This window comes from Notamacropus eugenii, chromosome X, assembly GCF_028372415.1.
Source record: "Notamacropus eugenii isolate mMacEug1 chromosome X, mMacEug1.pri_v2, whole genome shotgun sequence".
NCBI classification, from domain to species: domain Eukaryota; kingdom Metazoa; phylum Chordata; class Mammalia; order Diprotodontia; family Macropodidae; genus Notamacropus; species Notamacropus eugenii.
This window is the reverse complement of record NC_092879.1, coordinates 84821622-84832210: the sequence shown is the minus strand read 5'-3', so window position 1 is coordinate 84832210 and position 10589 is coordinate 84821622. Positions and strand designations below refer to the sequence as shown.

Here is a 10589-nt window from a genome sequence, read left to right as displayed (position 1 = left end):
CACAGGACCTTCTTGTGTCAGACTTGTGGGCTTCTGTTCTGTGGTCCAGGGAAGGGTTCCCTGCTGTGCCAGTGTGCTCCAAGTTTGGGGATTTGCGTCAGATTCACCTTCTTTTGTTGTATGGCATACTGAACAGGGTATTTGCCTCACCTTTGATGCACCTCCTGATCTAGGGGGCTTTTACGGGTACCCAGAATGTCCCAGAATTCAATTCTGTGAATTCTGTGGAATTCATTTCTTTTCCACCATTGTACTTTCTCAGGTCATCAAGTACTGAAGTACCCCTTGTTCAATTCACATATGTCTGTGAAGGTGTCCGCATGTGTCTGTTGGTCCCCAATCAGTCTGTGTGTCCCCATCTTTCCATGTGTCCCAATTTCTCTGTGTGTTCCCATCTCTCTGTGTGTCTCCAATCTGTCCGTGCATGTCACTGTCTGTCTGTGTGTCCTCTTTTGTCCGTGTGACCCATATCGTCTATATATTCCCCTTCTGTCTCTCCATGTTTCTCCACCTGTCATTGTGTCCCCATCTTTCTGTCTATGTGCCCCCACCTGTCAGTCTCTAGAGTCTCTTGGAGGACCTCCTGCTGTGGTTGCTGGGACCTTGGATGGTTCCTGTATTTTCCCTTTCAGGACACTGAGCACCATTGCTTGTGTTCCTTTGAGCATGGCACTTCATCTGTGGTCCTCGTCTGGGCCATGGCATAGCATCAGTGTCCCTGCATCCAAAATCTCTCTGGGCCTATGTCTTTTTTTCAGTTTGTTACTGGGTTGGATTTCTTCTTTCACATTCTTCTCCTCTATCCCTGAGGAGTTCCTTTGGGGGATTGTAGCCCAGTTTCTGGGTTCCCTCTTGACCAAGGGGCTGTCTGCTCTCCAGTTCCCATACATGGAGCATTGTAGTGGGTTACTACTGGCATGTCAGGTGGGAGTCCCCATCTTTACTTAGGTCTTAGCCTTTTTTCCTGCAGATTCCTCTTCCCCTTCTTGGGTGTGGATTTCTGGCCATGGTGGGTATTGTGGTCCGTTCCGTGTATACACTAGAAGTGTCCTGGGCCGATAGGCAGTGTGTGGATAGATTTCTGGGGTGTCTGCTAGAGCCCATCCTGAGTCCCGCTGTTAGTGATAGAATTCTGTCTACTCCATTTTCTTGACCAGAGGCTTACTTTGGGGGTGTTCTCATCTTCTTCCAACTCTTCTTTTCCACCGTTGTACTTTCTCAGGTCAGGAAACTGTTGGTGCCTCCCCTTTAACGAATTTCCCTGGAGGTCAAGGTGAGACCCCTGCTGTGAGGCCCTGATCCATGGATGGGATTTTGGAGAAGATTGTTCTGTTCTCTACCTGAGTCTAGATGTTAGGCCCTTCTGGTGCCTCTGCTCCTTTCCATGTACAGTGTAAAATTGTCCTCGACAAACGTACAGTCTGTGGGTAGATTTCTGCTGTGTTTGCCACAGCCTTCCCACAGGCTCCCTACTGTGAACCATGGAATTCTGGGTTGATTTGGCCTGTCCATACCCTTCCTTGACCAAGGACACACTGGGCAGGTACTGTGGCCTATTTTTGGCTGTACTTTTCCTCCATTGAACAATCTCAGGTCTGCATGCTTTTGGGGAATGGATGTTAGTGAATCTACTGCCATATGATCCAGGCCCCCCTGCTGTGCAAGCCTATGGCTTGGATGGGATTTTATGACAGATTCCTCTAGCCTTTCCCTGGCGCTCCATTTCCATTGCTTCTGGTGGAATTCCTGCTCTCCTTTCAGACTGAAGGGTTGCCTTTATACCCCGTGTAGTCAGAGGAGACATTTCTAGGGCCCCTTGTATACCCCAAGTAGCTGGCTCAGCAACCTCTTTTGCATGGGCTTTCTTGTTGGGTCTTTTGACTTTCTCTTTGCAGCTGATTTAGGGGATTCTGGTTGAGATCCTTTTGTCAGTCATGACTGGGGGAATATTGAAGGTCAGAGGAACTTCTTCTGTCAGACCTGAGGGGATCTGATCTACGGTTTTTGGAAGGGTCCCCTGCTGTGCCCATGAGCTCCAAGTTTGGGGATTTGCTTCAGAAACACCTTCCTTTCTTCTATGGCATACTGAGCAGGGAATTTGCCTCACCTTTGATGCACCTCCTGATCCAGTGGGCTTTTACCAGTACCCAGAATGTCCCCAGACCGGATGAATTTCTGTGGGGTTCCCCCAAAAAGGCCCCTTGGCTAATCTGTGTGTCTGCATGTGTCTCTCTGTGTGTCCCCATCTATCTGTGTTTCCTCATGTCCCCATCTGCCTGTGCATCCTTATCTGTACATGTGTCCCCATCTGTCCATGTGTCTCCAATCTGTCTCTGTTTGCCCCTGAGTCTGTCCATCTGTGCCCATGTGTCTGTCTGTGTGTCCCCATGTTTCCATGTGTCTCTTATCTGTCTGTGTGTGCCCATGTTTCTGTCTGTGTGTCCATGTGTCTGTCCCTGTGCCCCATCTGTCCATGTGTCCCCATCTGTCTGCATGTCCCCATCTATGTGTGTGTCCAGATCTGTCTTTATGTACCCAACTGTGTGTGTCTCAGATCTCTCCATGTGTCTCACTGTCTGTCTCTGTTTCCTCATCTGTCCTTGTGTCCCTTATCTCTCCCTATATGCCGCATCTCTGTCTTGATGTTTCTCCATCTCTCACTGTGTCCCCCTCTTTCTTTCCATGTGCCCCCCCCCCCCCCCGGTCAATCAGTAGAGCCTATTGGAGGACCTCCTGCTCTGGTTGCTGTAACCGTGGATGGCTCCTGCATTTTCCCTTTCAGGGCACTGAGGAGCATTACTTGTGTTCCTGTGAGCATGACACTGTATATGTTGTCCCTGTCTAGGCAGTGGCATAGCATCAGTGTCCCTCATCCAAAATCTCTCTGAGTCTATTTGTTTTCATCGCTTTGTTTCTGGGTTGGATTTCTTCTTCCACATTCTTCTCCTCTGTCCCTGAGGAGTTCATTCAGCGGACTGTGGCCTAGTTCCTGGTGTCCCTCTTGACCAAGGGGCCGTCTACTCTCCAGTTCTCGTTCATTGAACATTTTAATGCGTTGCTACTGGCACCTCAGTTGGGAGTCCCAATCATTCCCTAGGTCTTAGATGTTATTCCTGCAGGTTTGTCTTCCCTTTCCTGGGCCTTGATTTCTGTCCATTGTGTGTACACTGTTCCTTTTCTTGTATACAATGGAACTGTTCTGGGCCAATAGGCACTCTGTCGATAGATTTCTGGGGTGTCTTCTAGATCCCATCCTCAGCGCCCCATGATTGATTGAATTCTGGGTGGATTCTGGTGGTCCATTCACTTTTTTGACCAGAGGTTTCCTTTTGGGTAATTCTGCCGCATTTGGAGCTGTGCTTTTTCACCATTGTACTTTCTCAGAATAGCAAACTGTTGGTGGACCCCCCTTAAGTAATCTGACCCTGGTTTCAAAGCTGGACCCCTAGTGTGAGGGTGTGCTCCATGGATGGGATTTTGGGGAAGATTCCTCTACTCTCTGCCTGGGTCTAGATTTCAGGCCCTTCTGGTGCCTCTGCTCCTTTCCATGCATACCATGTAATTGTCCTTGGCAGACAGAGAATCTGTGAATAGATTTCTGCTGCCTTTGCCATAGCCCACCACAGGCTCCCCACTGTGATGGATTGACATTTGAATGGATTAGGGCTGTCCATTCCCTTCCTTGAGTGGGATACAATTGGCAGGTGTTTTGGCCTACTTGTGACTATGCTTTTCCTCCATTGGAAGCTTTTACCGGTGTCCTGAATATCCTCTGGTCTATGTCTGTGGGGTAACCTCACCAGTGAGCCTTCCCCACTCCCCATATGACTGTAAAGGTGTCCTGATCAGTCTGTGTGTCCCCATAGGTCTCTGTGTCCCCACGTGTCCACATGTACTGATCAGTCTCTGTGTCCCTGTCTGTCTGTGTCTCTCTGATCTGTCCGTGTTGCCCACTATCTGTCCATGTTGCCTCTTCTTTCCCTGTCCCGTATCTGTCTGTGTATCCCCCCATCTTTCTCTCCATATTTCCCCAGGTGTCACTGTGTCAACATCTGCCTGTCTGTGTGTCCCATCTGTCAATCACTAGAGCCTCTTGGAGGACCTCCTGCTGTGGTTGCTGGGACCTTGGATGGTTCCTGTATTTTCCCTTTCAGGACACTGAGGCCCATTGCTTGTGCTCCTGTGAGCATGACACTTTGTCTGTGGTCCCTTTCTAGGCTGTGGCATAGCATCAGTGTCCCAGCATCCAAAATATATCTGGACCTATGTCTTTTCATCAATTTGTTACTGAGTTGAATGTCTTCCTCCACATTCTTCTCTATTCCTGAGGAGTTCATTTGGGGTATTGTGGCCTAGCTCTGGGGATCCCTCTTGATCAAGGGGCTGTCTACTCTCCAGTTCTCATTCATCAAACATTTTCATGTGTTGCTATGGGCACCTCAGGTGGGACTCCCAGTCATTCTTTAGGCCTTAGATTTTTTCCAGCAGATTCCTCTTCCCTTTTCTGAGTCTCAATTTCTGATCAGTGATTGAACCCTGGTCCTTTTTGTGGAAACACTGGCACCATCCTGGGCTGAGAGGCAGTCTGTGGATGTATTTCTGGGGTGTCTTCTAGACCCCATCTTCAGCGCCTCTGTGAAGGATTGAATTCTGGATGGATTTGGGCTGTCCATTCCCTTCCTTGACCAGGTAGGCTGGCCTACTTCTGGCTGTGCTTTTCCTCCATTGGACTTTCTGAGGTCTGCATGCTGGTGGTGCATGAATGTGAAGGAATCTGACCCAGAGTGCAGTGTAGGCCCCCCTGCTGTGAAGGCCTGTGGCATGGATGGGATGTTGTGGAAGATTCCCCTACTCTTTCCCTGGGTCTCCATTTCCTGTGCTTCTATTCCACTTCCTGCTGTCCCTTCAGACTGAAGGACTGGCTTGGGACAGCCTGTAGTCAGTGGAGACATTTCTAGGGCCCCTTGTAATGCCGAAGTTGCTGGTTCACCACCTGCTTTTGCATGGCCTTTCTTGTCGTGTCCCCTGACTCTCTTTCTCTGGGAAACTGATTCAGGGGATTCTGGTTGAGACCCTATTGTCAGTCACGACTGAGGGAAGATTGAAGGTCACAGGACCTTCTTTTGTCAGACTTGAGGGGTTCTGTTCTGTGGTCCATGGAAGGGTCCCCTGCTCTGCCCAGGAGCTCCACGTTTGGGGATTTTCTTCAGATTCATCTTCTTTTCCTGTGTGGCGTACTGAGAAGGTAATTTGCCACACAACTGATGCACCTACTTACCCAGGAGTCTTTTACCAGTACCCAGAATTTCCTCAGATCCATTTCTGTGGGGTTCCCTCACCATTACCCCTTGGATACTCCCCGTATATCTGTCCAGGTGTCCTCATCCATCCATGTGTCCCCATTGGTCTGTGTGTCCCCATCTGTCCATGTGTCCCAATCTGTCTTTGTATCCTTATCTGTCCATGTGTTCCCATCTGTCCATGTGTCTCCTATGTGTCTGTGTGTGCCCATGAGTCTGTTTATGTGTGCACATCTGTCTGTCTATGTATCCCCGTCTATCTGTCCGTGTTTCCCCATGTGTTCCTGTGTCCCTATCTGTCCATGTGTCTCGTATCTGTCTGTTTGTCCCCATCTGTCCGTATCTCTCTTATCTCTCCTTGTGTCCCCATGAGTCTTTCCATGTGTCCCAATCTGTCTCTGTGTCCTTATCTGTCTATGTGTCTCCTATATGTCTGTGTGTCCCCATGTGTTTGTCTGTGTGCCCCGATCTGTCTGTGTGTCCCTATTTGACTGCGTGTCTCCTATGTGTCTGTGTGTCCAACTGTCTGTCCATGTGTCCCCATCTGTCTCTGTATCCCCATGTGTCTGTCTGTGTGCCCCCATGTGTCTGTCCGTGTGTCCCCATCTGTCCGTATGTCCTCATTTGTCTGTCTGTGTTTCCTGATCTGTCTGTGGGTTCTGATCTGTCTGTGCGTCCTTAATTGTCTGTGTGTCTTCTATGTGTCCGTGTGTCCCACTGTCTCTCATCTGTCAATCACTAGAGCCTCTTGGAGGACCTCCTGCTGTGCTAGATGGTACATTGGATGATTCCTGTATTTTCCCTTTCATGGCACTGAGAAGCATTATTTGTGTTCCTTTGAGCATGACACTTTGTCTGTGGTCCCCATCTAGGCCGTGGCATAGCATCAGTGTCCCTGCATCCAAAATCTCTCTGGGCCTGTTTCTTCTCAACAGTTAGTTACTGGGTTGGATTTCTTCTTGCACATTCCTCTCCTCTATCCCTGAGGGGTTCATTTGGGACACTGAGACCTACTTTCTGGGGTCCCTCTTGATCAAGGAGCTGTCTACTCTCCAGGTCCTGTCCATGGAATATTTTAGTGGATTGGTACTAGCACCTCAGATGGCACTCTAAATCATTCCTTAGGTCTTCGACTTTTTTCCTGCAGATTCCTCTTCCCTTTCCTGGGTCTCGAATTCTGGCCATTGTGGGCACTCTGGTCCTTTTGATGCATACACTGGAACCATCCTGGTTCAATAAGCAGTCTGTGGATATATTCCTGAAGTGTCTGCTAGAGCCCATCCTCAGACCCCCTTGGAGGGATTGCATTTTTGGTGGTTTCTGGCTGTCTGTTCTCTTTTCTTGACCAGGGGCATACTTTTGGGCCATCCTGGTCTGGCTCTAGCTGTGTTTTCCCATCATTGTACTTTCTCAGGTCAGCAAACTGTTGGTGGATCGAGGTGAAGAATTCTGGCCCAGAGTACAATGTTAGTCCCCCTGCTGTGAAGGCTTGGCCCATGGATGGGATTTGTATAAGATTACCTTCCTGTATACCAGAGTCTCCATTTCAGGAGGTCCACTTCCTGCTTTCCCTCTAGACTGATGGATTGCCTTTGGATCACGTGTAGTCATTGTAGACACTTCCCAGGTCATTCTACAGCCCAAGGAGCTGGCTCACTGACTGTTTCTGCATGGGCTTTCTTGTTGCTCTCTGATTCACTTTGGAGGGCGAGCTGATTAAGGGGATTCTGGTTGAGATCCTACTGTCAGGCACAACTGGGGGAATATTGAAGGTCACAAGAACATCTTCTGACAGGTACGAGAGGACCTGTTCTGTAGTGTGTGGTGTAGTCCCACCAGGACAGCCAGTTCTAAGTGGAGGGCTTTGTTCAGATACATCTTCATTTGCTCTATCACGAAGTTTGTGGGGAATTGGCCCATCCGCGGATGCTCCCTGTAACCCAGGAGACTTTTCTCAGTCATCACAATGTCCCCAGATCAATTTCTGTGAGGTTCCCTCGCCAGAGCCCCTTGGAGGACCTCCTGCTGTGGCTGCTGGCACCTTGGAGGTTTCCTGTATCCCCCTTACTGGGCAATCAGGCTCATTGCTTAGGTTAGTTGAGCAGAACACTTCCACTGTGGTCCACCTACAGGCCCTGACGTGGCATCAGTGTCCCTACATCCAAAGTCTGTCTAGGACTATACTTTTTTAACCAGTTTGTTCTTGCGTGGGATTTGTTTTTGAACTTTCTGCTCCTTTCAGCTGAGGAGGTTATTTGGGGGATTCTGGCCCAGTAGTCAGGTCGGTCTTGCCCCAGGGGCTGTCTACTCTCCAGTCATTGTTCAAGGATCACTACAGTGGGGTGGTACTGGAAGGTTGTTGGGACCCCCTGTGGTGAATCATGACTTCCCTCTTAGCCTTTTGTGTAGCAGATTCATCTTCTCTTTGGCTGGGTCTGGATTTCAGGCCATTCTGGTCCCTCTGCTGCTTTCCATGTATACACTGGATCTCTTCTGGCTTACTGGACATCTGGGGATGGATTTCTGAGGTGCCTCCCTAGAGCTTGCAGCACATGACACAAATGCTCAACTTTGCTTTTGTTGTCTCTGTAACCTGCCATCATCTTATCTTTTCAGCCCAAAGCATGGCTCTTTTCCTTCAGGGATTACGTGCTTCTGCCTTACTAGGGAGTTCTTTGTACTTCCTGCCACCTTTGCCCACCCTTTAGGTTTGACCAATATTTCCTGAACACTTCCTTTTTCCTTCCAGGCTTGCCTTGACCCAGCCCAGCCTTCCCAGCCCAGGTGCTACCATGTGCATGATTCCTTTCCCAGTCTTTCCCCAACTTCCAGCCCTGACATGGAAATCTCACTCAGTTAGATACTCTCTCCAATAATCAGCTCCTCTTGCTCATGGCTCTCAGAGTCCTTTGCCTGGAACTCACCTTATTTCTCATCTCATGCAGCTTGGAAGATCCTGAACCTTCTTTCAGATTTTTCTCAGTGGGATCTGGTAGACCTTAACAAAAAAACAGTTTGAAAGTTATTGGATAAACCTCCTACAGAAAAGTTTGTTTCATTAAAAATCATCATATGTCATCATCGGGAATGTAGTGTGGTGGATACGATTCTTGGGGAGTCAGGGGACCTGGGCGTGAATGGAGCCTCCCTTAGTTCCTGTGTCTCACTGGGCAAGTCATTTAACCTCTGTGCCTCCGTTTCCTCCTCTGTTGAGGATACTGGCTTGTGATGGCCCTTCCCAGCTCTACACCTGTGATCCTATGGCTGTGAGGTTGTGTCCAGAGGACATTTCCGGGTTTCCCTCCCCCATGAAGCACACCCTTGAATCATGTTCTTTTTCCTCTCTTTTCTTTCATCAATTGGTATTAAACCAATTCTCCCGAAATTTATAGACTGGCAGAGCTGAATCCCTGGTGATAGAGGGTAACCCCTGGCCAGGCTAACAGCTTGGCCAGCAGCCTCTCTCCCCGTGGTCCTGTGTGGTTCCTGGTGACGTCTTCTGCTGCTGTTCCCAAGGAGCCTTCCCCGCCGCCCCATCACCCCTGTTCTTTCCCCTGCCCTCAGCCGCCCATAGGAGTGTGATGTGTCACTTCCTAGGTGTGAGCCCTGTGGCTCTCCCTGCACAGACCCCCTTCCCTCCCTCCGCCCACCTTGGGTTCCCCTCTGCCTCTCCATCGGTCCTTTTTGGTCCAGCCTCCCCCCAGGCTGGCCCAGCTCTTTGGCTAGCCAGCTCTGGATGCTCTACAGACTCCCTCGCTGCGGGTTCGGCCACCTCCTTGCCCAGATGGCCCCCTTGCGAGAGGTCCTTCTTCCTCTGCACGGACTCGGGAGGCCCTGTCACCCCGGCCCCAGCTCCACCGTGGCTCTGACTCCGGGGACCTCCCGCAGGGTTCTTCTGCAATCCCTGGGATGTTCCATTGGCGGCCCTCCCCCCCAACGCTCAGCCCCACACTCCGTTGGGTTCCGTTGCGAAGGTGGGCAACGGCTCTCCCTCTGCCCGTCTCCACGCCGTTTTCGGGTGATCCTGGTCCGCCCCGGCCATGGAGGAAGAGAAATCCAGGGAAGCCCTGCGGTGCCTGGCCAAGGGCACCCAATACACGCGCCTCGGGCTGTTCCGATGGAGGCCGGACTACGGGAAGGCTGCGAGAGAGTTCGCCAAGGCCGCCTTAGCCTTCAGCAGCGCTCACCAGCTGAAGGAGGCCGCGGGAGCCTTGTTCAAGGAGGCTGAGGCCCACGAGCAAAACCGGGTGCCCCTCCGTGCCGCCGTGGCCTACGAGCGAGCCAGCCTGTACCTGAGCCAGTCCGAGCAGCTGGGCGAGGCCGCCCAGGCGGTGAAGCGGGCTGTCTCGTTGTCCCTGGAGCGTGGAGCGGCAGACGTCGCAGCCTGCACCTTGAGGCGCTTCAGCCAGCTGCTGGAGAGCCAGATCCCGCACCAGGTGGTGCCCCTCTACCAGCGGGCATCCCAGCTCTTTGAGGCGGACGAGCACTTGCTGCCGGCCCTGGACTTCAGCAGCCGAGCTTCCAAGCTTCTGGTGCGGCTCCAGCGCTACGGGGACGCTGCGATCTCCCTCAGCCAGGAGAAGCACTTGTATGCCAAGGTGGAGGGCTTCACCATGTGCCACCAGAGAGCCCTGGCGCAGTGTCTAGCCCACCTGTGTGGCCGGGATTTTTCTGCTGCCTCCCAGTGCCTGCAAGACTGCTGTGTCAATTTTCCGACCTTCCAGTTCAGCGACGAGTACGTGGCCATGGTAGCTTTGCTGAACTGTTATGAAGACCAGGACCAAGAAGGGGTGGACGAGGTGTGCAGCTCTCCTGTCGTCCAGTACCTGGACGAGGTGTACAGGGAGATGACCACGATGCTGAAGATGCTTACCGTCGAGAACCTGTCCTTCCTAGAACAATGAATTCATTAAAGCCAATTAGTTAAAAAAATAAAAGTTCTGTTATACCTATCCTGTGTGTGTGTGTGTTTGTGTGTCTGTGTGTGTGTGCTTTGTCGCATCATACCTGTTCTCAGCTTCTTTACTTCAAACGTGCAAGGAAGCCTTTGGATTCCTCCCCCTTCCCAATGACCCCTTCCGTCTCATCGTTGCAGAGAAGATATATTCCTCCCTTCATGGTTCAATATAGAAAACCATCAATTAGGTTACTCTCTGCTTTCCCACCCCACTTCCTCTCGTTTCCCCATGATCCTCAGGACATACATCCTACATTCATAGACATTTGACTGCCCAAACTCCTCAGGATGAGATTATAAAACACCTAAAACTTCTGAGACTTTTTTCATGC

At 50.8% G+C, this 10589-nt stretch overlaps 1 pseudogene; it reads left to right on the top strand.

Annotated features, from left to right (window-relative positions):
- The first annotated feature begins 9340 nt into the window (after positions 1-9340).
- Positions 9341-10204, top strand: LOC140516371 (gamma-soluble NSF attachment protein pseudogene; annotated as a pseudogene).
- The last annotated feature ends 385 nt before the right edge of the window (positions 10205-10589 follow it).